At 43.3% G+C, this 23,508-nt stretch overlaps 1 protein-coding gene across 8 annotated transcripts in view; it reads left to right on the top strand.

The window, feature by feature from the left end:
* The window catches only part of DAB1 (DAB adaptor protein 1), a 1,144,406-nt gene that overhangs the window by 170,541 nt on the left and 950,357 nt on the right, over positions 1 to 23,508 (top strand). For all 8 annotated transcript variants that reach the window (XM_043575105.1, XM_043575098.1, XM_043575094.1 and 5 more), the window contains exon 2: positions 21,732 to 21,864. The gene's annotated coding sequence lies outside the window, so the exon portion shown is untranslated. The remainder of the gene's footprint in view (positions 1 to 21,731; positions 21,865 to 23,508) is intronic.

Below are 23,508 nucleotides of genomic sequence, written 5' to 3'. Positions count from 1 at the left end.
GAGCCAAGGAGGCAGAAAGCAGTCAAGTTAGATTGTGATGAGAAAGGCAATACAACCTAACATTAAGAATGAGCATGGAATCAGGGCTGAGACAGACTTGCTTTCAAATAACTAGTTTACTCCACGTCCAGCTAGCTTTGTGACTGTGGGCATATGCAAACCTCACATGAGTTTGGCCTCATGCAGCCATTGAGATGCTGATATACATCAACACAATTAAAGTGCTTAGCATTGTACATAGCGTTTGTAATAAACAGTAAACATCCACTGTTCTTGCTGTCATTATAAACCGTGCAAAGCAGCAATCTGTTGCAGTGGGGCCGCTCTTGAAGGTCTGTGGCCAGCCACCATCACAAAGTACAGCACTGATCCATTCATTTGTACACGGACCCGTCCAACATGTATGTGTGAGTATCCAGTCCATGCCCATCACTGGTCTAGCTGATAGTGGTGAACAAAGCAAACGAGGCTCTCTACCCTCATAGGGGTTACATTCTGATGGATCTCTGATCTGAACATGATCAGTGCTAAGGACAAAAACAGAGCAAAGAAGAGAGATGAGGGGTGCTTGGGGTGAGGTTGCCAATTGAAACACAGTGGCAGGAAGGGTCATTGAGAAGGTGATATTTGAGCAAAGATCTGATTGGGGCTGAGGGAGGAAGCCATTCTGATATTGGAGAGATGAGGGTTCTAGGTGGAAAGAAAGACCAGTGCAAAGGCACTGAGGCCAGAGCATACCACAGCAAGGGTGCAGCACAGTGGGCACCGACTGCAACGAGGTGAGAGGTAACAGGGACCAGATCTGCAGCCCACAGCCTTTAAAGGTCTGTCTCCTATAGGACACAGGGACACATTCTGCTGGGCATCTCCCATTCACACAGTTTCCCATCTGTAAAATTGGGATAACAATCCCCATTCTGTTTACCTCCCAGATGATTTTAAGGGACCTGTAAAAAAGATGGGTTATGATGTTGTTTTGAACATAAGTATTAGGCAAGATAATGTTTTTATTGCTTAATAATTTTGCTTCGGGCCTCCTGCCGCTGAGCAGAAAGACTGCCCATGCCCTCGAGACGGTGCCTGTGCTGGACCATTGCTTGACAGCGGGTTATCGTGTCTTTTATACAGAAACTCATCTTCTTCCTTAGCTTCACGTCCAGGACCTGTTTTTTTTTTTAAAACAGCAGTTTCTCCCCGCTACGTTCCATGCCCCAAACCTCCTCAGTGGGATTACAGACCAGTAATTCACAGAGGCCCGTTATTTATCCTCTATGCGGTAAAGACTTTCCGTAGGTTATAGGAAATAAATGTGCTTTTTACTGTCGTCCATGGTTCTTAGGAAACGTATCCCCTCGGTGGGGAAATATCTTTGCGGGCCCAAGCAGTTTTATGTGTGAATGGCCAATGAGCTGATAATGGGTTTTATGTCTAGCAGTAACCAGCGGCATCGCAGGCGGCCCTTCCTTCACTGCAGTCAGGACTCGTGGATTTCTCAGCCCACAGTGTGTAAATACTTCTCATTAATGTGGTGGTCTGTGCTTGTAAATAGACAAGCTGGTGTCCCCATGATATCTGCTAGGGGAAACATGGAATCCAAGAAGACTGATGGTGCCGAGGCAAGAAGCCTGGACCCAGAATGAGTGGCATGAGATGAAAAAGGGTGGGGCAGTGGAGACAACACTTTGCATAGTGGAATCTTTAGGTTATGAATATGTATATTCATAGATTAGATTGTGATACTGGAGCTTACAGATCATAGATACTGGAGCTGCTCTCTTACCTCTCTTGGTAGGGGGGTAGAGGAGCAAAGGCAAATAAAATGTGTGGAGAATTATCCTGGGCACCAAGCACTTTACATACAGCGTGGTTTTTGATCTACCAAATAAACCCCCAAAACCCTGGTAAGATTGACACTTTGATCCCGATTTTATACATGATGTGAGAGGAGATTCAGTGTGAAGAGACTTATAGTTGATACGTGACTGAGCCAGGGTCCAAACACTGGAAACTTTGTAGGAGTTACTGTCTTCATCTGCAAAACAGGGATGATAGTGCACACCTATATATTTGCGTAGACAGAACAAGCACCATGCTGGTGTGGAGCTCGTGTTTGGCAAGAAGAAAGTCTAGACTTCCAGGCCCAACTTTATTCTTCCTTGCCTAACTTCTTCCCTCTCTTTCCTCTCTTCAGAATTACATACAAGTGTAAATAGGGAACAGGTAACAGCGCGGGCCCATGGCGTGGGTGAGATGATGGGAGGTAAGATCCAAACCGAGGGCTTATCAGTGTGACCTTGTGTATAGTGGATTTTGGAGGGTCTCGGACCTTAGTTTGGAACAGCAGTATTTATTGGTGGAGCTTACAGAGTGATGTCATAGTGTTATTTGAAGGCAAATACAGAAATTGGGTTTCCATCACAATTGGGGAAGGGAAGAAAAAAATGAATCAATAGTTGTTGATACCTGTCATAGGGCTGCTGCTTACATACGTTATCCTTATCTTATTTCCGAGAGAATACGGAAGTCTCCAGTTCCTGGAGGCCTGGAATTTTTGATCTGTTTCTGTTTTCCGTGGTATCTCCAGCACCTAGGTCAATATGTGGCAGGTAGGAGAGCATCAGCACATATTTGCTGAGGGGACTGTGGCTATTAAGGAACAGCACAACACCAGGCAAAACCTATCAGCCAATGCCATGCAGTGATAAAGCATGAAGATAAAGCAATCTGGTTAATTCTCTCTCTTATTTCCCTAAATATTGCTTAGACTAATCCTCTTCTATCACACTATACATGTCACATCCAAAACTCCGTTATATTTCACCGTTATTCCTGCTGTAGCCTCCACTCTGTTTTCCGCACCATAACTGAACCCACGTCTTACTATATAGCCAGAACGATTTTAAAACAATACAGTAATGTCACTCTCCCGTTTAATATCTGCCAATGACTCCATGCCTTCCAAATGGAGGCCTAAATTCTCTCAGGCTCATAACAGCCTGCTGGATCTGGACCACGCATCTCTAGCCCCATTGGTTTCTGTTCTGGACTGAACTGTTTTTAGGTCCTCAAATGAGCCATGCTCTCTTGCCTCAGGGCCTTTGCACGTACTGTTCTGTCTGCCTAGAACACTGCCCTACAGAATCCTTTGTCTGGATGACCTCTGTTCATTGTTTTAGTCTCCATTTAATATCATTTCTTCAGGGGGCCCTGCTGAGAGACCTACCCCATAATGTTCCCGACTTCATGCTTCCATAGCGCCCTGCATATCTTCTTTCAAACACTAATGGTTTTTAAATGCTTGTTTTTCCCACCAGGGAAAACCCTATGGAGAAAGTGGTGGATTATATATTATTTACTACTGTTTGCATTGCCCCCCCCATGCAATACCTGACCTATAAAATGTGCTCAATAAATATTCGTTGAATAAATAATCATCGTTTAAATACTATGAGTATCCTGAAGACTAAGAGTCATTCCCACTTTTCAGATAAAGAAACTGAAGTCCAAAGAGATTAAATTTCAAATTCAAGATTAAATTTCAAACTCACTTGGCAAATGATGTATTTAAGAGTCAAATCCATGTCTAACTCCAAAATCCATGCTCTTTCTGCTATTCCAGTGAATTGTTCCAGAAAATCAAATATTCTGGTTACTAGAAGGTCACAAAATATGTTATACAGTGGGTACCAATTTGCAAAGAATCAAAATACACCAGACACAATCAATTCTTTCCCAGACGACTCAAAAGGCTCTGCAGGGCACTTCAGGATAGCTGCTGAAGGACTGTGGGCATAATTATCGTTGGACAGGAGTTTGAAAACAGTTCAGATTATTTATGTTTCCTTTTTTCTAGACTCTTGATAAATGGTCTTTGACTTGACTTTCAAGTCACAGAGGTGATCTCTTATACCTCCAGGCCTGAGACAGTGTTAGTAGAAGAGCCCGTGTTTCTCACCCGTATGGAATGGCATGTGCGTCTTTCATTCATTCGACTGTGGCTTCCTTCTGTCCCATCCCCATAACTCTCTATGTTTCTGACTTGGACATGTGACTATGGTTAGTAGGAGCCAGGCTAGGGGCTACATGGCTCACATCCCACCTGTTCTGTGAGATGCCACTCATTGATCCACAAGAGGGCAGTAGTAGCAGAAAAGGCCAGCCTCCCCCTTGCCAAACTCCATACCTTGCTGTCCAACACGGGAGCCATGGGCCCCATGTGGTTATTAAGCACTAGAAATATAGCTAGTGCCACATGTTAAAATGATGATATTTGGTTACATTCACTTAAAGAAACCTATTGTGTAAGTTAATTTCACCTGTTTCTTTTTACTCGCTTAAATGTGGTGACTGGAAAATTTACAATTACATATGTGGCTCACATTCATGCCCCACATTATATTTCTACTGGACAGCACCGCTTGATACAATCTATAGGATAATAAAGCATAATTTTTAAAATAATTAAAATTTGAACATAATTTTTCATCCTATAAATAAATATGTCACATAAATATCATGTCATAATAAGAATTGGGCCGGATCTTGGAGCTTATCTAAAATATCCTTATTTTCTGGCCAGACACACTGAGGCCCAGGGAGGTAAAGCAAGTCTGTCCAAGGTCACACAGCCAGTAAGCAACAGAGCTAGGCTTTGAACCTAGGCCACTAACACCAAATCAGTTTCCTTCATTCAATGAGTGGCCAACAGAACACAGGCATCAGGGAGCTTAGAATGTATCCCTGAGAACCTCCTACTTCCCACGTGCTAACATCAGTGCGTGCCACGTTATAAGAGTATTTTTATTCAAAACCCACTTTGGTCTGAGATGCTGTACCATTCTGCACAAAGGATACAAAAATAAGTAACACTCAGGCTTAGCAGGTACCACATGGTTAGTAACCAGTTAACATCATAAAACAGAGGTACTGGAAAAGTACAACTGAAAGCTAATATGGAAATATATTCAACCTCACTTGTAATTAAAAAAATGTAAATGAAAATCATGGTGTTTTACTGTTACCTTTTTCATATTCTTTCTAGTTTCATAGGGATTTAAAGTAGTTCATAATCCTACATTCAGAAAAAAAAATCAATAGCAAATAGAATCAATATTAAAAAAATAGGAAAAAAAAGCCCCAGTGATTCTTTCTGCAAACATGTTTTATGGGGGCAATGAGGCTTCATCCCGAATAAGTGGTTTGGACGATATGGACATTTCAGTTACCATGGTGTTCTTTAACCCAATTCTCTTGGCTTTAGAAAAAAATTTAGTTATATCCCACTGGATATTTGATACATACTAGGCAAAACATTTAACTTTGTTTAGGAAAATCCAAAGTTCCCTGGCTGTTCCTTAGTATCAAGATGAGAAAGTTCCTTGGGAGAAGAAATCAAGTCTTATTCTGGACCTCGGTTACTGCCATGGGATTTGACGCATAACGTGCGACAAAGCTTCGCCAAATACAGGAAGATAACCCGCATTTGTTCTGTGCCAGTTAGGTGCCCATGCACTTTACAAGCCTCTTTATATAAATGAGCTCATTTAATAATCACAAAACCCTGAGAATTTGGGTCTTGATTTGCAAATAAGAAAACCAGAAACTCCAAAAGATTAAGAAACATGCCCCAAATCTCTGGTCACGAGGAGGCAGAGTTAGGATTTGAACCCATCATGTATCTTGTTCCAAAGCTTGTGTCACTATGTCATGTGAAGGAATAGGAGAATAAAGGGAAAAGAAAGAATACAGAAGAGAGAGAGAAAGAGGAATGGAGAGAAGAACAAAGATGGGAGGGAAGGGGTGAGTGTGGAGTTACATGTCTTTTGGCACATAGTCTAAGAAGAATGACAAAGAGAAGGGTCAGAGTTTCCCTGGAGAAAATTGTTCCTGGCAATTTAGAAAGAAATTTTCTAAAATAGCAGGTTAGGAACTCAGCCACCGTGGAAGGCTTGGCTCTCTGAAGTTCCCCCAGGACAGTCTCCTCTCTTGCCACCTCATTATCGCCAGGAACAATCTGCATGGCCAATAATGAGGGAATCTTAATGCCGGCAGTCTCAGGAGTGGGTAATGGCCTTGCATGAGGAGCTCAGGTCACAGGATCAGGCCTGGATGCTGGGGAGTGAGCTGTGTGGAGCTGCTGACTTCTCTCCCTGGACCCACAGTCCATTAGCCCTTACCCCCTCAGCAGGGCGGTAATGAGAAGGTGAGGCCCCCTCCAAAGCCCCCTGCAAGCAGATCAGGGGGCGGGGCTGTGGCCTCCCCAAGGGCAAGCACATCCTGTCACCAACCCTGACCAGCCTGCTGTCCCTGAGGTGCTCTGGGTCTGCCTTCAGGATAGCGTTTGTCCAGAATTCTGCCTCCTCCCAAACTCTGCTCCTAACAAAAGTGCACCAACTTTATTAGGAAGCCAAGTATCTCCAACCTGACATCTGTAACATCCTTTGTAGTTTCCATTTATATATTTCCACCTGTGAACCCATGTTGTTTAGTGGATAAAGCAAAGATTTTGGAGTCAGAATTTTATTAATCTTATCATCTCTCTCCCCCTATCAGCTTTATGACCTTGGCATTTTATTTAACACCTATGAATCTTGGATTCTCAGATGTTATAAGGAATAATAATACCAGCTTTGTAGGTTTATTTGGATTATTACTACTTGTTATTAATAATCATAGCTAATACTGAGTTATTATGAGTTGAGTTCTGTGTTAGTTGCTTTATACATATATTATCAGTAATCCTTATAACTCTGCATGTGGATGTTATTCTTATCCCTGATTTACACAAACAGAAACTGAGGCTGAGATTGAGTTAGTACATGTCAGAACTGAGACCTGAATCCTGGTCTCACTGACAAAGTCTGTAACCTTAACCACTAATGCTGTCTTGAAATCATGAATTGAACACCCAGAGTCAGATCCTGACACCGACTATGTTGTCCATAATATTACTTATTTTCTCCACTCCTTTTCTGTTTGACTAATATATCAGTCAGGATCCAGTTGGAAAATAGAATCTTTCTAGGTATTTCAAACAGAGGGAATTCAATACAGGAACTGGTTGCATGGGTGGTGGAAGAACTGAGAATCCAAAGGCAAGCCAGAGACCAGCAATGAGAGAAAGCCACTGTAATCCTTAGGCTAGAGGAACAGAGGGAGAAGGTAGTGCCACCAAATCCCAGAGACTAGGTCACCTTCAGATGCTAGAACCACAGAGGAACCATGGAAGAGATGCTATTCCTTATGGAGATGCCAACCAAATCCAGGAAAGATGGGGATTGATATACCCTGACCTCTTCCCCCCTTCCGATCTTTTAGTCACCACACGGTGCCTCCAATTGGCCAAATCTACTTAGAAGCCCAAGAACAAGGGAGCTTGAGAAATGTCATTTCCTACAAACCTGAAGGACAGAGAAGAGATCTGAAATCAAATAGGCAGGTTCCTGGCATATCTAACAACCCTATGAAATAGGTAGTTTGAGATTATCCTCTCTATTTGACTCTGCCAAGTATCCAATCCATGGCACAATGGTGAATCCATTCTACAGGATGACAAAGTAAAGGCCAGACAATAAGTACCACCAGAGCTCCCAAGAGGGAGTCATTAATCCTGTGGGAGTCAAGAAACCTACAGAATGGGAGAGACTTTGAGACATCATGGGTTATGGACAAGTAGGGTTTTATCAGAGAACCAAAGAACTAAAGATATGGATCCATGAATTGAAAGGTTTGGGCTGGATAGTCTCTGAATTTCCTGCCAGTTCTAACTTTCTTTTTTAACCTTGAAATCCTACTGGAGACTGGAGAGAATATAATCTATATTGTTTTCATAACACTTTAAGGAGTCCATTTTCTAATACTGAATTAAATCTCTAAATCCCTGTTTACACTGGCTCCATGGTATCCCTTCATGTTGATGGAGAAATTGACACATGGATGGGGAACATATTGCTAACAAGATCTGCCCCAAAGGGCCAGAGAAGTTTGGTCTCTAGTTAACACAGTTGGGGAAAGCACAACAGCTTTATGTTAATGTTTCGGTGACCTATTACTTCTAGGATATGTTGTCAGGACATTTGATCTGCACATATCTCCATTATATACCCCTTTGCACTGAGTTTGATGGCTGAACTTTGCCACTGACATCACACCCTCACTCTTGGAGTGCCTATATCCAATTCCTCCTGCTGGATGGAGTGCTCATTTTGAAATGCAAATCTGATAAAATACAGCCTTCCTCCTGTTCACTTAAAATCCTTCCAGGGTGCCCCATGCCTTTAAGATAAATCTAAACTCCCTAGAATATCTTGGCTCCTTCCTAAGTCTCTCAGTCCCCTTCCTTGAACTCTGGGTTTCAGGTATATTGAACTGCTGATCACGCTCTTTCAAGCTTCCATGAGAACAGTCTTTGAACGGGCTGTCCTCACTGGAATATCCTTTTCCAGTTTCTTGCTCTGGCCAAGTCTGTTGCTTCCTATGGGGTCTTCTCCTTGCCTGCACCCCCCTCCTTTTTTGTGTTTCCAGTGTGCCATGAATTTGTTGTTACTGAGAACTAGCACTCAGTATTTGCAGCTTTGGGTGTATAGGATCTTCTTGAAGGCCTGTAATAACTTGGTAACTGGTGGCTACTGAGGGACCGAGGGTGTTGTTTCTTTGTCTCATTTCTGCCTTTCTAGTACCTAACAGAGTGTCTGGCACACAGTAGGTGATCAGGGAAATGTTTGTTGAATATGTGAAGAATTGGAGATTTAAAAATAAAAATAAAACCTTTTAAAAGCCTCCATTTAGGGGTGCTTAGCTGCCTCAGTTGGTGGAGGATGTGACTCTTGATCTCGGGCTGGTATGTTGGAGCCCCACTTTGGGTGTAAAGGTTACTTAAAAATAAAGTCTTCAAAAAAATTCTGTGTTTATTAAATATGGTACTGTTGAGAGATAGTCCTTAATTCAGACCTGTCTTAACGTGCCCAGATAGGAGTGTGCTTCCAAGGTAGTTGGCAAGAATTCCAACAGTGCTTTTATGAGAGGGACATTAAAGAAGCCAGCATCTCTTCATGCATGGCCCTGCAATTTCATTACCTTTGCTCCTCAACTCAGCAGCCACCTGTGACAGGGCCTCAGCTTAATGAGCAACCCTTCTTCCTGTGGCAGAGCTGACTTGGCCCATAACTGACAGTAACGAAGAGCCTTGGCAGATGAGGATGAATACTGGTACCTTCTATTGTTTATCAATCATCCAAAGGTCCAACCCTGTGGGCATTCGAACTGCCTCGGCTGGGGGGTTGGTGTGGAGCGTGGGCCCTTCGTTAGCAGAGATGCCTGGCTGACCAGCGCCATCCATTGTTCTGTCTCTCCGGAGAGTGGTTCATTGATCAGAGCATTCTTTCCCTGCCAGCCCTGACGGCAGCCTCCAAGTCCTCCACAGACTAGAGCACAGGAGCCAGCCAGCACCAGTCCTAGCGCATTAGAGGAGTGCTAGTTGCCAGTCCTGGGGCATTGTCACAGAGCAGGGCACGGTAGCTTGAGAGGTCTATGTTCGGCAGCCAAACTTCCTGGACTGGAATGCACGCTCTAGCTGACACTTGTTAGCTGCATGACCTTGGGCAGGTTACCTCTCCCCTCAATGTTCCAGGTCCTGCAGTTTAACATGTGGATGGTGGTAAGAGTGGCTTGGGATTCGGGGGGTTAAATGAGTGTATATGGGTGTAATACTATAGAAAGCTGTGCCCGATGTATACTAAGCACTATGCACGTTTGGTTTTACTAATCATCCTACACACCTAAGCCGAGATACGCCCATTGTTGTTCTAGGTGCTACGTAGGGAAACAGATGAAAGGATAGGCTTCCACCCACGGTAATCTCCATCTACAAGGAAGCAAATCACTGCAGTAGTTTGACCACTGTGACGTGAAGGTTGCACAAGAGTCCGTGTGAGCATGGAGCATCTTCCCAAGATCATCAGGGAAGGCACTCAGGGCTTCACAAGAGAAGACACCGGAGCTAAAGCTTGAAGGTAGAGTGGGAGTTTGGCAGAAGGGTTAGTAGGAGAGAATATTCCAGATAGGAGTGATGCAGCTGTGAAGACTCAGAACTAGGGCCCATTGCGGCCTGTTTGCGTCACTGGCTCATAGGTATGATGAAGCAGGAACAGGGCCAGTCTTTGGGCCCCAGGAGCAACTCGTAGGAGCTCAGACACAGTTTCTGTGGGTTACGAGGACTCCCTCAGAATGACGAGATTCTGTGAAACGAGGGAATTGAGCTGGATGCGTTCTGTTGTGCTCTGAGCTATTATATTTACTTTTAAGAGAAAAAAATGAATACATAAAAACTAGACTTGCATGAGATTGGTGTTAGACCTGAGTTTCAATACTCAGGCAAATAGAATAGTGGTTTGTGAGCTGATTTTATCTGGGCATGTGGTCTGTTTTTAACTCTATGATTCTCCTGCCCAAGGTTCTCAGTCCAAAGGAAACTCATTTAGCCTGAAGGTTCTGTACCAATTACATAGTTTTATAAGGTCAAAGCAAAAGTTGGGAGTCATTTTATCTTCATCTGTACTGGTAGAAATTACAGAATCAAGCTGCTTTAATAAGAAAAAGCACCAGGAAGGGAAAAGTGAAAATGGAGGTGTCAGCACCATCAGAGATTGCTGCTGTGTCCGGAAGCGGGAAGATGAGGCCGGGTTGGGCTGTGAAGTTCTCTGACAACACGGTCTCTGTCCCTGAACAAGTTGCCCGGGCTTCAAGAGGAACAGACATGAAACACAACATCCTTCCACCCTTATTAAGATTTAATCCCGCTTTCAACAGGATTGTAATGTTATTAAATTAGATTTTTTTTTCCCCTTCCTTAAAAAGGGATTTAACTTTTGCTTTCCTGACATCATAATCAACATGGAACAGATGCAAAGGGGAAATTGTGTGGCCACTGGTAATATGGACCTATACTTAACATGTAGCATGCGAAGTTATTAAAATGGAAATTAATTCTTTTTATTACTATCGTACCCTATCAATTAATTTGGTTAGAGGTGCTTATGAATATGCAATCATTCCTCTCTGCTGCCTGTCCCTTATTCTGTGTGTGTGGAAAGCATTGGTGAAGCAGTAGGTAACATGTTAGATTCCTCTGCTAGCTTTGTCACCACTCTTTGCTCTCTACTAATGGTGATGACAGCAATAACTGACAGTTCCTGAGTTCTTCTTCCATGCCAGACACCGTTCTAAGCACTTCACATTCATTGTCTCATTCAGTGCTCACAACAAATTTTCAAAATGGGTACTTTTACTGTCCCTATACGAAGAAGAGGTAGATGTGGCACACTGAGGTGACAGAATCTTCCCTGGGTTGCCTAGACATTGTGACTCCGAGAACTGAACTTTTCATCACAGATTCTCAAGAAGGGACTAGGACAGGGTATGCATCTCAGACACCAGGCTCCTGTAGGCTGAAGAATAGTGTGGGGGACCTGGGATGGGACAGAGGGCTCTGAGCTGGGGATATGTGTTTTAAAAATATACTTTTTTATTATTATTTAGGTATGGTAAAGCCCCCAGATCAGGAGATGGCTGTCATTCATGATTTATTACTCACAGATCGCAAGAGGAGGAAGCATAGCACTTCACCAGGTCCATATGGAAGCCCCAGGCTTGGTCAGGAGGCAGAGGGAGAGGGAGGAACCATGGGCAAGAGCTTTTATTGTGACTTCTGTAAGAAGGAACATGCGGCAAGGTAAACAGGTTTAGTATTGGCTAATTTGAATAATTTCAGTGGGCTCTGAGGCATAGGGGCCGTCCCTAGTTGTTTGGTACTTGGCCCTGGGATGATTAAGGCAGATGGATGGTGGCCTAGAGCGTTAGAGTTTGGGGGGGGGGGCGGGTACAGGATCTGGATTGGTTCATTTGCATCTGAGAGGTGCACTCCAGGAAAATTGCTTGCTATCTCTAGGAATTAGCTAACCCTGGGATAGACACTCCCTGCAGTATCAAACCTCACACATCAAAGCATCAGAAATGTAGAAAATAAGGTAGGCTTAACAGAGCAAGCCCTCAGTGGCAGGTTGCTATGGGAGGCCCCCAAGAGGGTAGCCAGATGGGAAGGAAGAAGGCAAGTGGGGACAGGTGGACCAGGAATAAAGACCTTGAATATACAGTGGTCTTTGTGATGCCCACGATGGGGCAGGAGATCGGAGGCACTGAAATTAAGTTTCAGATTATCTTTTTATATTATCCACAATGCATGTTTAACTTTATATGCATATTAAACTTTGAGGTGTGGGATAGATTATGACTCATCTTTTCAGTGGGACATTTCCTACTTGGAAACAGAGACCTGTCTTGGTCATCCTTGCACACCTTACAGATTCTGATGTGAGACCTGCTCTCTCACAATGGAAGGGCCCTAGTTCATACCCTGTTTGTAAACCTTGGCTCCTCAACCATATCCCATCAGGCAAACCTTTCTTCAAGTGGCATTTGCAGCCTATGGTTTCGGTAAGAGGGAGCTTGTCAACCCGGGTGAAAGGAAACCCAGGAGAGGGGTCACGGTCATGGATTCATGCCTGATTCACAATTGCTTCCTTTTCCCCTTACTTTGGAAAAGGAAGAGAAATTTTGTAAGGTGGGCCAACATAGTGCTACGGTGGAACCAACTTCAGGTTTGCTGTATAAGTATCGTACTTGGATAATGAGATGATGAGTCCATCGCCTGTGTGGACTTTTTAATCACCAATCCAGAATTTAGAATACCTTCTGGATTTCTTCTCTTTCCCATCCCCATACCCAATCCAATAGTATCCAATCTCATTTCCATCTCAAAAGCGTGTTCTGGAATGTCTACACTCAAATACCAGCACCCAGGTCTGAGAAGCCACAATGGATTGTCTCTTTTACAGGAACCTCTTTGTTTGCTTCTTGCCACCCTCTGATCTATCTTCCCAATGTAAGCCATGTATTATTTTTTAAGTATAAAAGATGTCAAGTCACTCTTCTGCTTAAAACCTTTTTATAGGGTATCAGCTAGGGAAGGCTAGCTGCTATAGCAAAGGGAGCCAAAACTATGTAACAGCTCACACCAAGAGTTGTAACCTGAAGGAGTGAATAGCACAGCAGCACAGCCCCGCTCTAAGGAGTCATTCAAGCCTTGTTCACACGAGGTTTCAAAGATCCCCTAGATTGGATTTCCTGGAAGTAGGCCCTGAAACCGGGATTCATATGGAAGTGATCTAGTAGGAAGCTTAACTGGGAAAGAACTGATATAGACATGGGGAAGGATATCAAGGAAGGACCGGGAAGGGAAGGCTATCAAGCAAGGGTGTGATATCGAGCAAAAATCCCAAGGAGGTAACTTTAGCCTGATCCCACAAGGCAAGATCTAAAGACAGTGTAGACCTCACATCAGAGTTTTCCCATCAGGAGAAGAGAGCTGGAGTATTGGAGCTCATTCATTGGTTAAGGGCTGCCTCTGGGGAGACATACCTTCCCAGGTACTGTGGCAATCTGCATGTGCAGGTGGAGGGGCTTTAGACACCCTGTGGGCAGGTCGCTGATGAGAAGATGCAGGTGCTGGCATTTGGAATAGGAAGAACACCTGGAGTGAGCCATGCAGGAAAATGATAAAGGGGTCCAAAGGGAGATGGGTGAAGCCCTGAGGGCATCTGCTTATTCAAAGGTGCTCTGGGGACTTTGTTCCAGTGGGAAGGAGAGGAATTCCTTAGAGTTGGAGTTGTAAGGACTATAGGGGGGTATAGGTGAAAAGTCTAGTCGGGTGCTGGACAGCATCTTAGTTCCTCAGAGTTTTGGTTGTCAATTGCTGTATACCAAATCACTCTAACACCTATTGGCTAAAAACAACCATTTATTTGCTTGTGACTCTCCAGTCAAGGAAGGGCTTTTGGGGGTCAAGGAAGCCCTTGACCCAGTCAAGGAAGGGTCTTGTTGCTCTGTGTGGGCCAGTTCATCCAGGACTGGAGGATTCAAGGTAGCTTCTTCAACATGACTGGTGCTGCAGCTGGGGTGGCTAGAACCACTGGTGGCTGGGTGGGCTTATGCTTGCTCACTCACTCTCTCTCTCTGCCTCTCACTGTAATCTCCCACCTTCTGCAGATTCTTTCTCTCCATGCCGTCCCTCTCCCCTCTCAAGCAGAGTAATCAGACTTCTTCACATGACACCTCAGAGCTCTCAAGAAGGCAAAAATAAAAACCATTATGCCCCTTAAGGCCCAGGCTGAGCACTGTCATGATGCTGCTTCTGCCAGTTCTGCTGGTCAGAGCAAGACACTAGGTTCAAGGGGAGGTAGACCCTACCTCTTGGGGGGACCAGTGGGCATGCATACAGGGATGGGAGGAATTGCTGTTGGCTATTTTGCAGACAATCCCTAATGCTCAGTAAGTGGCAGCTTCAGTTTCCATTGTTATTCGATTCATCTGGGGGAGGCGGGCCAGAGGCTGCAAAGCCAAATCACTTTTTAAACAAAAATGCATAAAGACCAGGAAGCAGTCAGGTCAATTAGAATGATGTCATTGAATTTCTTCTTTGGGATGGAAACAAAATTTCTGGGCTAAGTTAGAACAATTGCAATCTACAAGCATTCAATCTTTTCCTCTATTTCCCTCTGGTTTTCCCATTCTTACTCTGGGATCTGGCAGGCCAGAACTAGAACTGTGCCACTGATAATTAAGTTGGAGAAAATCCTTGAGTAGTTTGCCTATTAACTACATAGCAAATCGTCCCACAATTAGTGGCTTAAAGCAACAACATTGAATATCTCATGATCTCTGTAGATCAGGAAACTGGGGCAGCTTACTTGGATTCTCTGGGTTCTGGGTTCTGGCTCAAGCTGCAATATTAGTTAGGGTTGCAATCATCCCACGGTTTGGCTGGGACAGGATCCGTTTTCGAGCACCTCCGTGGTTATTGGCAGGATTCAGTTCCTGGCAGGCATTGAGACCGAGGGCTCAGTTCTTCTGGCTGTTGGCAAGAGGCTGCCCTCACTTCCTTACCACATGGGCCTCCCCATAGGGCAGCTCAGAAATATGGTAGCAGGCTTTATCAGAGTGAGCAAAGAGAGAGCCAGAAGGAGTGAGTGAGTGCCAGCAAGATGTAAGTCACTCTTTAGGAACCAAATCACCAGAGCAACATTGCTATATTCTGTCTGTGAGCGGCAAGTTACTAGGCCCAGGCTACACTAAAGGTAGGGAATTACACAGGGGTATGTATCTCAGGAGGCAGGGATTATGGTGGCTACCCAAGAATTCCAAATGTCACCATTCCTTCCAGCCATTTTAGAGTTCCCGAACTTCACTCCGTCCCTAGACATCACACCGCCATGCACAGGGTGAAAATGTGCTCAGTTTGCCTGGACTAGTCCCAGATTAAGTGATTCACGAAAAAAGAGCAGTCTTAAGTATAGAACAACAATGCCTTGAATATAAAAAAAATATCCTTAGAGATTTTCTTCATTTTCATAAGGTAGAAATGTTTCACTTAAGAAGAGTTGACCTAGTCACTCTTAATTAATCTATTTAACACATATTTGTAGAGTGCTTTCTAGATACTGAGCCCATAAAGTAGAAAAAAAAATATCATCCTTGTCCTTGAAGAAGTAGGACAAGAACATGAACACTAATAGTATGTGTCACAACTGCTGTGAGAGAAGGTATCATGGAATCCGAGATGGTGGCCCTTGGATTGTTCTTTAGTTTGAATAGGAGTTAGCTGGATGAAGAGTGTCTTAGGCTCCTAAAAGGAAACAAAATGCATGTGCAAAATGGGATCGCCGAAGGAGGGTTTACGTACAAAGGTGAGGGTATAAGGAAACCAGAAAGCATAGTGTGGGTATGTGGTGCTCAGCTGATACCACCCATGCCCCCCATGATGACAGGAGGCTTCAGTTGCCAGAATCCTGTAGCCCTGGCCTCCTTGAGGGAAGAGAGCCTTCCCTAGAGGGACACAGCTGGCTCTCATCCACCTTGTAGGAAAGAACCCAGGGGAATACATACTCTGACCTCACTCCCCTCTTTCCCTTTCATCCCCTGCCAAACCCAGCTAGGAACTACCCAGACAGATCAGCCCCAAGGGGAAATGTGGGAGGTATGTCTAGAGAAGCTATCTGACACAGTGGGTTAGTAAAACCCATTCCAGAGGAAGGGACCATAGTGTATCGAGGGAGATGTGAAATGTCCTGATGACTTTGAACTGACAAATATGACCTGAAACGATAGGAAAGAAGCAGCCGGGATTGGAGAAGCAGACAGAGGGCAGGTCAGAAAACTCTCCCTGGGTCTTTTGCAGCACTGTCTTACCTGACACAGCCAACCCATGCCCACGTCAAATGGCACCTTCTGTAGTACATTCAGATCACACCGTCCCCTCCTAGGCTGTGCAAAAAAGTTTAGAATCTGCCCTGAAGGTGGTAGAATAATTTTTAGCAGGGTATGTGTGTGATCTGCCCTACATTATGGATGGGGTGGCTGCGGGGTTAGAAACGGGCTGGTTGAAATCCCAGCTCTGCCCCTCTTATGTCTTTGCACAAGAACTTGAATCTCTCTGGTTCCCAGTGTTCTGGCTGGGGAAACTCAGCTGGTAACACCTGTTCTCTGAATAGGAGGATTAGATGAGATAGATGTTTTTGAAAATACAAAATGCTCAACTTAAGCTACTAGCACACAGTTCAGCAATTGCTTGGAACGGAGAACGGGAGTGAGGAGGGAATTAGGACTTTGGGCACCGGCTGCACGGCAGGTATTGTGCTCAAACATCTTACATTTAATATTCTGTTCACTCCATGCGATAGCCCCTGAGATAGCTATTATCTCATTTTACAGAAGAGGAAAGAGAGGCCTGTTTTGATTACTGATTATGTACCATGACTGGGGGATATGAGGGTAAATAAGAATGAGTCCTGGCCTTTAGGAGTTTATAATTGTAGTTACTTAGGTTATTTAGATCATTGCTCCTCACATTATAATGCACACCTGGCATCTTGTTGAAGTGCAGATTCTGACTCACTAGTACTGGAATCTGGCTTCTTCCAGATGGTGTTGATGCTACTGATCTGTAGACCATACTTTAAGGAGGTTAGAGGGTCATATTCAGCACACACACACACACACACACACACACACACACGCGTGCGCGCACACACACACACACATGTTTTCATCAGTACTTGCAGCCATGCTAAACTGAAGCAGAGAGATCTTTTACAGAAATTCCAGCCTCAGGAAACAGAGAAGTAGAAGGGGAAAGCCATATGCCCTAATATTTCAATGAATAGCAGTTACTAAGACCAGGCATTCTGTTTCAGAACCTAAGCCTTCCCTTGTTTGGGTTGAGCAGGATATTGTTTTTCTGCCCCTTGGATATATCCCATTATGAGCTTTGATCAAAGCAAACCTTTCCCTTTGAGGCTTGGGGCACATGTTAATGGATTTATTATTCGCATGTATCTGCATATATTTGCAAAGCAATTCAAGCGCTTCTGTTGCAGAGGAGGAATTGGGCTGGTGGTTGAGCCTAGGGTTCAAGCATCACTCTTAAAGCTTGGTCCTTAGCATCTCATCTTAAAGGAAATCCAGCAGCAGAGAGCTGGGGGCAGTTCTGATGATTGAGGGAACTAAGAGCTGAGTTTCCAGCTGCTTAGCTGGTTGAATATTCCCAGCTGTTCACTGGAGGTTTTTGTCATGGGGAGCTCTACCCCATTTAAGGCTCTGCCTCCCCATTTTCCCATTCATTTTATGAATTGCCGCCCAAGTGTCTCCTTAAAGCATTTCTCTGCCCAGGTCACTCAACTACTCAAAGACTCTCCATTTTTCTCCTTTATCTATGGGAGAAAGCAAATCTTAACCTGACACTCAAATCCCTCTCTACGTAACCAGGTCCCATGGCTTCAGCGTCCCCTCCATTACCTCCCTCAGGTCTCCATGCTCTAGCCAAACCGAAGCACTTCTTGTTTTCCCTAAGTCTTATAAATTCTTGCCTTTAAAACTTTGCTTTTCTCATTACTTCAGTGAGATGCCTTCTCCCCACTTTCCACACTCATGTCCAAATTCTATCTATCCTTCAAGACTCTGTTCAAATCCTATGCCCCCTAAAAAGCCTTCTCATAATTTTCCACCTGGAGAAATTCTTCCCTCTTGTTAACCTCCTTAGCATTTTATTCATATAACTTTCTTATTATGTGAAGTTCTTTATTTGTTTATGTATTGGGAATGTCATAGGTCATTGCCTGGTCTTGAAGGCTGCTCATGCCTACTCATATGTACATGTAATAAGTGCTTAATAAAACTCTGAGTACACGAATGAATGAAACAGATGGCTTCTGAACTGTGATTTTATGGTAGCATATTTTCTAATCTTTCATTCTTTCAATACATATTTATTGAGATCCTGTTCTGTTGCAGGCATGAGGTTCTGGCAGTACAAAGGTGAAGAAGGGAGAGTCTTGCCCCCCAGGGACTGTTCTGGGGATGGGGCCATCTCCTGTTCTTTGTTTAATTAAGTTGGCTACACTCCAACTAGTTGCTTAATAATAAATGATTTGAAAAATCTGAAAACATCTGATATTTTTACAGATCAGTGACCTGTTAGATGAACAGGCTAAATCTTGTTTAATCTGTGCTTCTGTTCATCAAAGCAGTCTTTTGGTGTGGAGTATGACAGCAAATTAGATTGTACTTTCATTATGCTGTTGCCCCCCCCATCTTAAAAATAATAATGGCATATATTTATGGTAGAAACCTTGGAAATAAAAAAAATGAATAAAAACCCCACTCATAATTTCAGAAACAAAAAAAATCAATGATTGCTAACATTTGGCATATTTCCTTTAAATTTTTTATTTGTTTTATTTTTAGGAATGCACACATAAACACAGTTGACTCCTGCTTTTTGTATCCTGCTTTTAGTTTTTTTTCTTTACTTAAACTTATACTCACTATATTTTTTTGCATATTGATAAAATTCTTAAAATGATTTTTAATTATATTTAGTATTGTGTGAATGTCATAATTTTTAAACCATTTTCCCATTACTTATAAAAGCTAAAAATCGGAAATAACTACACTATGAATATCTTTGTGTGTCAAATTTTTCCTTTCTCTGATCATTTTATTAGCATTCTTGAAGTGAGTTAATTAGTGAGTTAAAGGGTATGATTCTGTTCAAGTTCTTTCTCTCCCTTTTTACCAAGTTTTCCTTATCTGAGAGGGTTAATTCTTCTGATACTGTTTGGATGAGTATGGTTTCACCTTTATTTAATACCCTTTTGTAATTAACACAGAGTGTCGGCTCGAAGCCCCCTCCCTCATTCAAGTACAGCAAAGCAGCATCAGGATCAGGATTATTTTTGGTGTGTGCGTGTGTGTGTGTGTGTGTGTGTGTGTGTGTGTGTTTGATGTTTTAAATGGTTATTTATTTTTGCACACGAGAGAGAGTGAGAGACAGAGTGTGAGCAGGGAAGAGGCAGAGAGAGAGGGAGACATAGAATCTGAAGCAGGCTCCAGGTTCCAAGTTGTCAGCACAGAGCCCGATGCAGGGCTTGAACCCACGAACCATGAGAGATCATGACCTGAGCTGAAATCAGACAGAGCTACTCAGGCGCCCCTTCAGGACTGTTTTTGAGATAATACTCCCACTTGCCAATAGTCACTGACTAATAGTGCTGACTAATGCTGTTCCTGTTGATTTTTTTTTTTTTTTTTTTGCCAGTCTGGGTGATTTTCATAACAGTGACTATAAGTGGACTTGACATCAGAAACACTTTTTTTAGTGCATTCAACCTGCATTTTGATCTTTTAGCTAAAATATACTGTAAGCACTTCTTTGGCTCTCAGAATCCCAGAAGAGCAATCCCACTGAGGCTCTGTTGAATTAGCTTGAATCACCAGCTTCACATTGCTTGCTGGGATAAGGGCTATCCAGCCCTGGACCTCTCGGGGTCCTGGTTCTCATCTTGGTCTCTTTCAACTGGGGAAGAATCAGGGCACTCATTATAGTCAGCCTTAATAGTGAATAGAGAAACTTCACTCTAATTGAATCTACTTATGAAACTCTCACATTTGTGTAATGCTCTACAGTTTACAAAGCACCTCCAAGGGCATCAGCTAATTTGATCTTCACCGTCTTTCTGTGAGGTAGCTATTTAAACCCCTCCTGTTGCATAGGTAGAGTAACTTGGATATAAGCAGCGCTAGATGCTGGGGTTAATAATGGAGAATGTGTGAATGTTCTTTGAAAACATGTACCCATTTCAAATCAACTTCGCCATTAGCTAGTTTTATTAAATAAGTTCTTTGAGCAGAGTCCTCAGCTGTGAACAGAATAGCACAGGTGATCCTTCTTCTTCTTTTTTTTTTTTTTGGCAGATTCTTTATTTGCAAATACAGCTACTCACTAAAATTTATTTGTAATCCCAGATTCAATACTTGTGGTGATTTTGTGCTCATTAGCAGACATGCACCATGAACAGAGCAACAAAATAGGAGTTGCCTAACACACATACTCCCAGCTGAGGTCCACAGGCACTGTTCTGCCTTCTTGTTTTAGCTGTCCTACTGTAAACAGGTATCCTTTGTGAGATCTTTTTAGCACCACTTATTTCACATTTTTGTGCCTTCTGCTGGCGATCTCACCGTTTCCCACGGTTTAACCCCAAGTGTAGTGCTGAACTGTTACCTGGTATTCCTAAGCAGAAGACGCCTGTGAGAAAATACACGTGTTAGACACGTTTCATTCAGGAGTGTGTTCTAGTACTGTTGACCATGATTTCAATGTTAATGAATCAACTATATATTAAATAGAATGTCTTTTAAAAGAAACACACATAAATCAAGGTAGGTATTGATTGATTGATTGATTAAATTGTGGTGACCAGAGTCTCATAGGAACCTAACCCTGTGTTTCCCCTAGGAGCAATGGCTCAGGGTTCACACAGCTTTATAGAGCATTACTACAAATAGCAATAATCAACTCTATCTATTTTATGGGGTTGCTGTGTATGTTACATAAGGATGTGTGTAAAATGCCTACTGTGCTGATGTTCTATAATGGGAGACTATCTTCTACTGTACGAGGAAACAGGCGCTCAGAGAAGTTAATTGCCTTATTTAAAATCATTAGACCAGGGGCACCTGGGTGGCGCAGTCGGTTAAGCATCATTCAGCTCAGGTCACTATCTCACGGTCCGTGAGTTCGAGCCCCGCGTCGGGCTCTGGGCTGATGGCTCAGAGCCTGGAGCCTGCTTCCGATTCTGTGTCTCCTTCTCTCTCTGCCCCTCCCCCCTTCATGCTCTGTCTCTCTCTGTCTCAAAAATAAATAAAAACGTTAAAAAAAATCATTAGACCAGAAACTGGCTCAGGTTAGTAGCATGTAAGTCCATTCTGTCTGAATCCAACAGCAGTAGTTTTCAAAGCATACGGGCTACATCTAGGAATAATCTCACATGGAGAAATTAAATGCTTTTTTGTTCCTTATGAGTCTGCTCTTCATTTAAACATTCTATCTACATGATTGACTTCTGAAAAACCTATTTAACCACCCACTATCATCATCTTTGTGCCAGGCCCGGTGCTAACTGCATGCCATCTGGTATCTCTTCATTGCAGTGATCTGGTAAAATAGGCATTATTGCTATTGTTATCATTTTAGAGACATGGAGAAGTTAAATGAATTTTTCAAAGTCATGCAACTTGGAAGAAGAACAAAGATAACATTTCAGGTCTTTCTGATTCCACAGCTCCTGTTCTCAATCTTGACATTAGAGAGTACCAAACTCTTGGGGAATTTGTAGACCAGTAAAACAGCCGACTGAAGGAACAACAACAAAACAGTGGAGAAGGACATAGAGTTATCTACATTTATTTACCCAGGTAAGGTCATTAAAGAGAGAAGTTGGCATTAACCATCATGGTCTTATAAAGAAAAGTAATCTTAATATTATAAAAGTATGAAGAATTTAACTTTGGATTACAAAAATCCAACCGATTCAGGGACCCCTGGGTGGCTCAGTTGGTTAAGCATCCAAATCTTGGTTTCGGTTCAGGTCATGATCTCACGGTTCATGGGATTGAGCCCCGTGTCAGGCTCTGTGCTGACAGCATGAAGCCTGCCTGGAATTCTTTCTTTACCTTTCTCTCTGCCTCTCTCCAGCTTGTGTGCATGCTTGTTCCCCACCCCCCCCACCTCAAAATAAATAAACATTAAAAAATATCCAACCCATCCACTTTTATGAAAGCCTTGCAACATTGGCCTTCCTTTTCTCATTTCATCCAGAACAGGTTGTCTTTGTCACAGACAAGTAGCCTTTGGCAACCACAGGTCTGTACCGTATTCTAAGTTATTTTCTCTGATCTAGGCCTGAGCTTTGTCAGATATCCAGACAGTGGATTGGACAAAATGGTATCTAAGATCACTTTTCAATTCCAAGGATTGAGTTTGGCCCATTTGTCCTTCTAGTCCAGAGACAAAGAGGAGGCCGGCCTCATGTACATTAGCCATCAAGTCAGCAGCTGCTGCTCTATCAATCTTGCCCTTGGCAGGAGCAGGCACCTTGCGAATTGACCTCCAGGAAAAGAATGAATGCTTAGTGGTGGCAAATAAGTTGCGTTAAGTATTGGGAAACAGAGCACACACATAAATCTCCTGTGGATCTATATTCCTTAAGGAAATCCATCAGAGAAGAGAGGCAACTCATGGAAGAAGACGATAACGCTCTGGCTGTTCCCCCTCCCCGCCCCCACCACCCCCGAGGTAAATACCCTTCACAAATGGACATGGCCCACCAGATAAGCTAGCTTTAGGACCCTTCCACTTTTCTACTTACTTATACATTAGGGATTTTCCACTGTCCAGGCCTGTGCTCACTTGCCCAAATGTTGCAAAATAATAAGAAAGACCCAGTAACAAGTATAGTTTATTAATGTGAATACGGTACTTTCTGTTGACATGCCAAGCTCTCAGCATATTTAAACCTCACGACAGCCCTTGTCAGGTAATACCATCATCGTCTTCACTTACAGACGAAGAAACTGAGACACTGAAAGGTGAAGTAGCTTGACCCATCACATCACTAATAAGTAGGAGAGGTGCGACTCGAACCCACATCCATCTCGGCGAAGCTTTTGCTTCCCGCCAACACACTGTGCTGTCTGGCCTGCACGGTATGCTGTCTTTCCGTAGCATTTGAAATTTTGCAGCTAAATGTCCAACTTCCTCATTTTTCCCTTTTGGTGTCCATGTACGAAAAGAGTCTGAATCAACTCAATTAATATGTGTGAATCTCACCGTGTGCCAAATTCAGAGCTCTGGGGACGCAGACATGGAGAGCAGACCTCTGTTTTCAAGAAGTTCCCGGTCAAGAAGGGAGGCACGTACTCTGGTGCCTAGGTATAAAGTAGTCTGTAAGAGCGTTATTAGAGAAGTTTAAGAATAACATGCTGTTTGACCTAAAATCTGGAGGATGGTGGCCAGGAGTAGCAGTGCCCTCCAGGCGGAGGTGAAAACAGGACCCATGC

This window comes from Prionailurus bengalensis, chromosome C1 (assembly GCF_016509475.1).
Source record: "Prionailurus bengalensis isolate Pbe53 chromosome C1, Fcat_Pben_1.1_paternal_pri, whole genome shotgun sequence".
NCBI classification, from domain to species: domain Eukaryota; kingdom Metazoa; phylum Chordata; class Mammalia; order Carnivora; family Felidae; genus Prionailurus; species Prionailurus bengalensis.
This window is presented reverse-complemented; position numbering and strand designations above follow the sequence as displayed.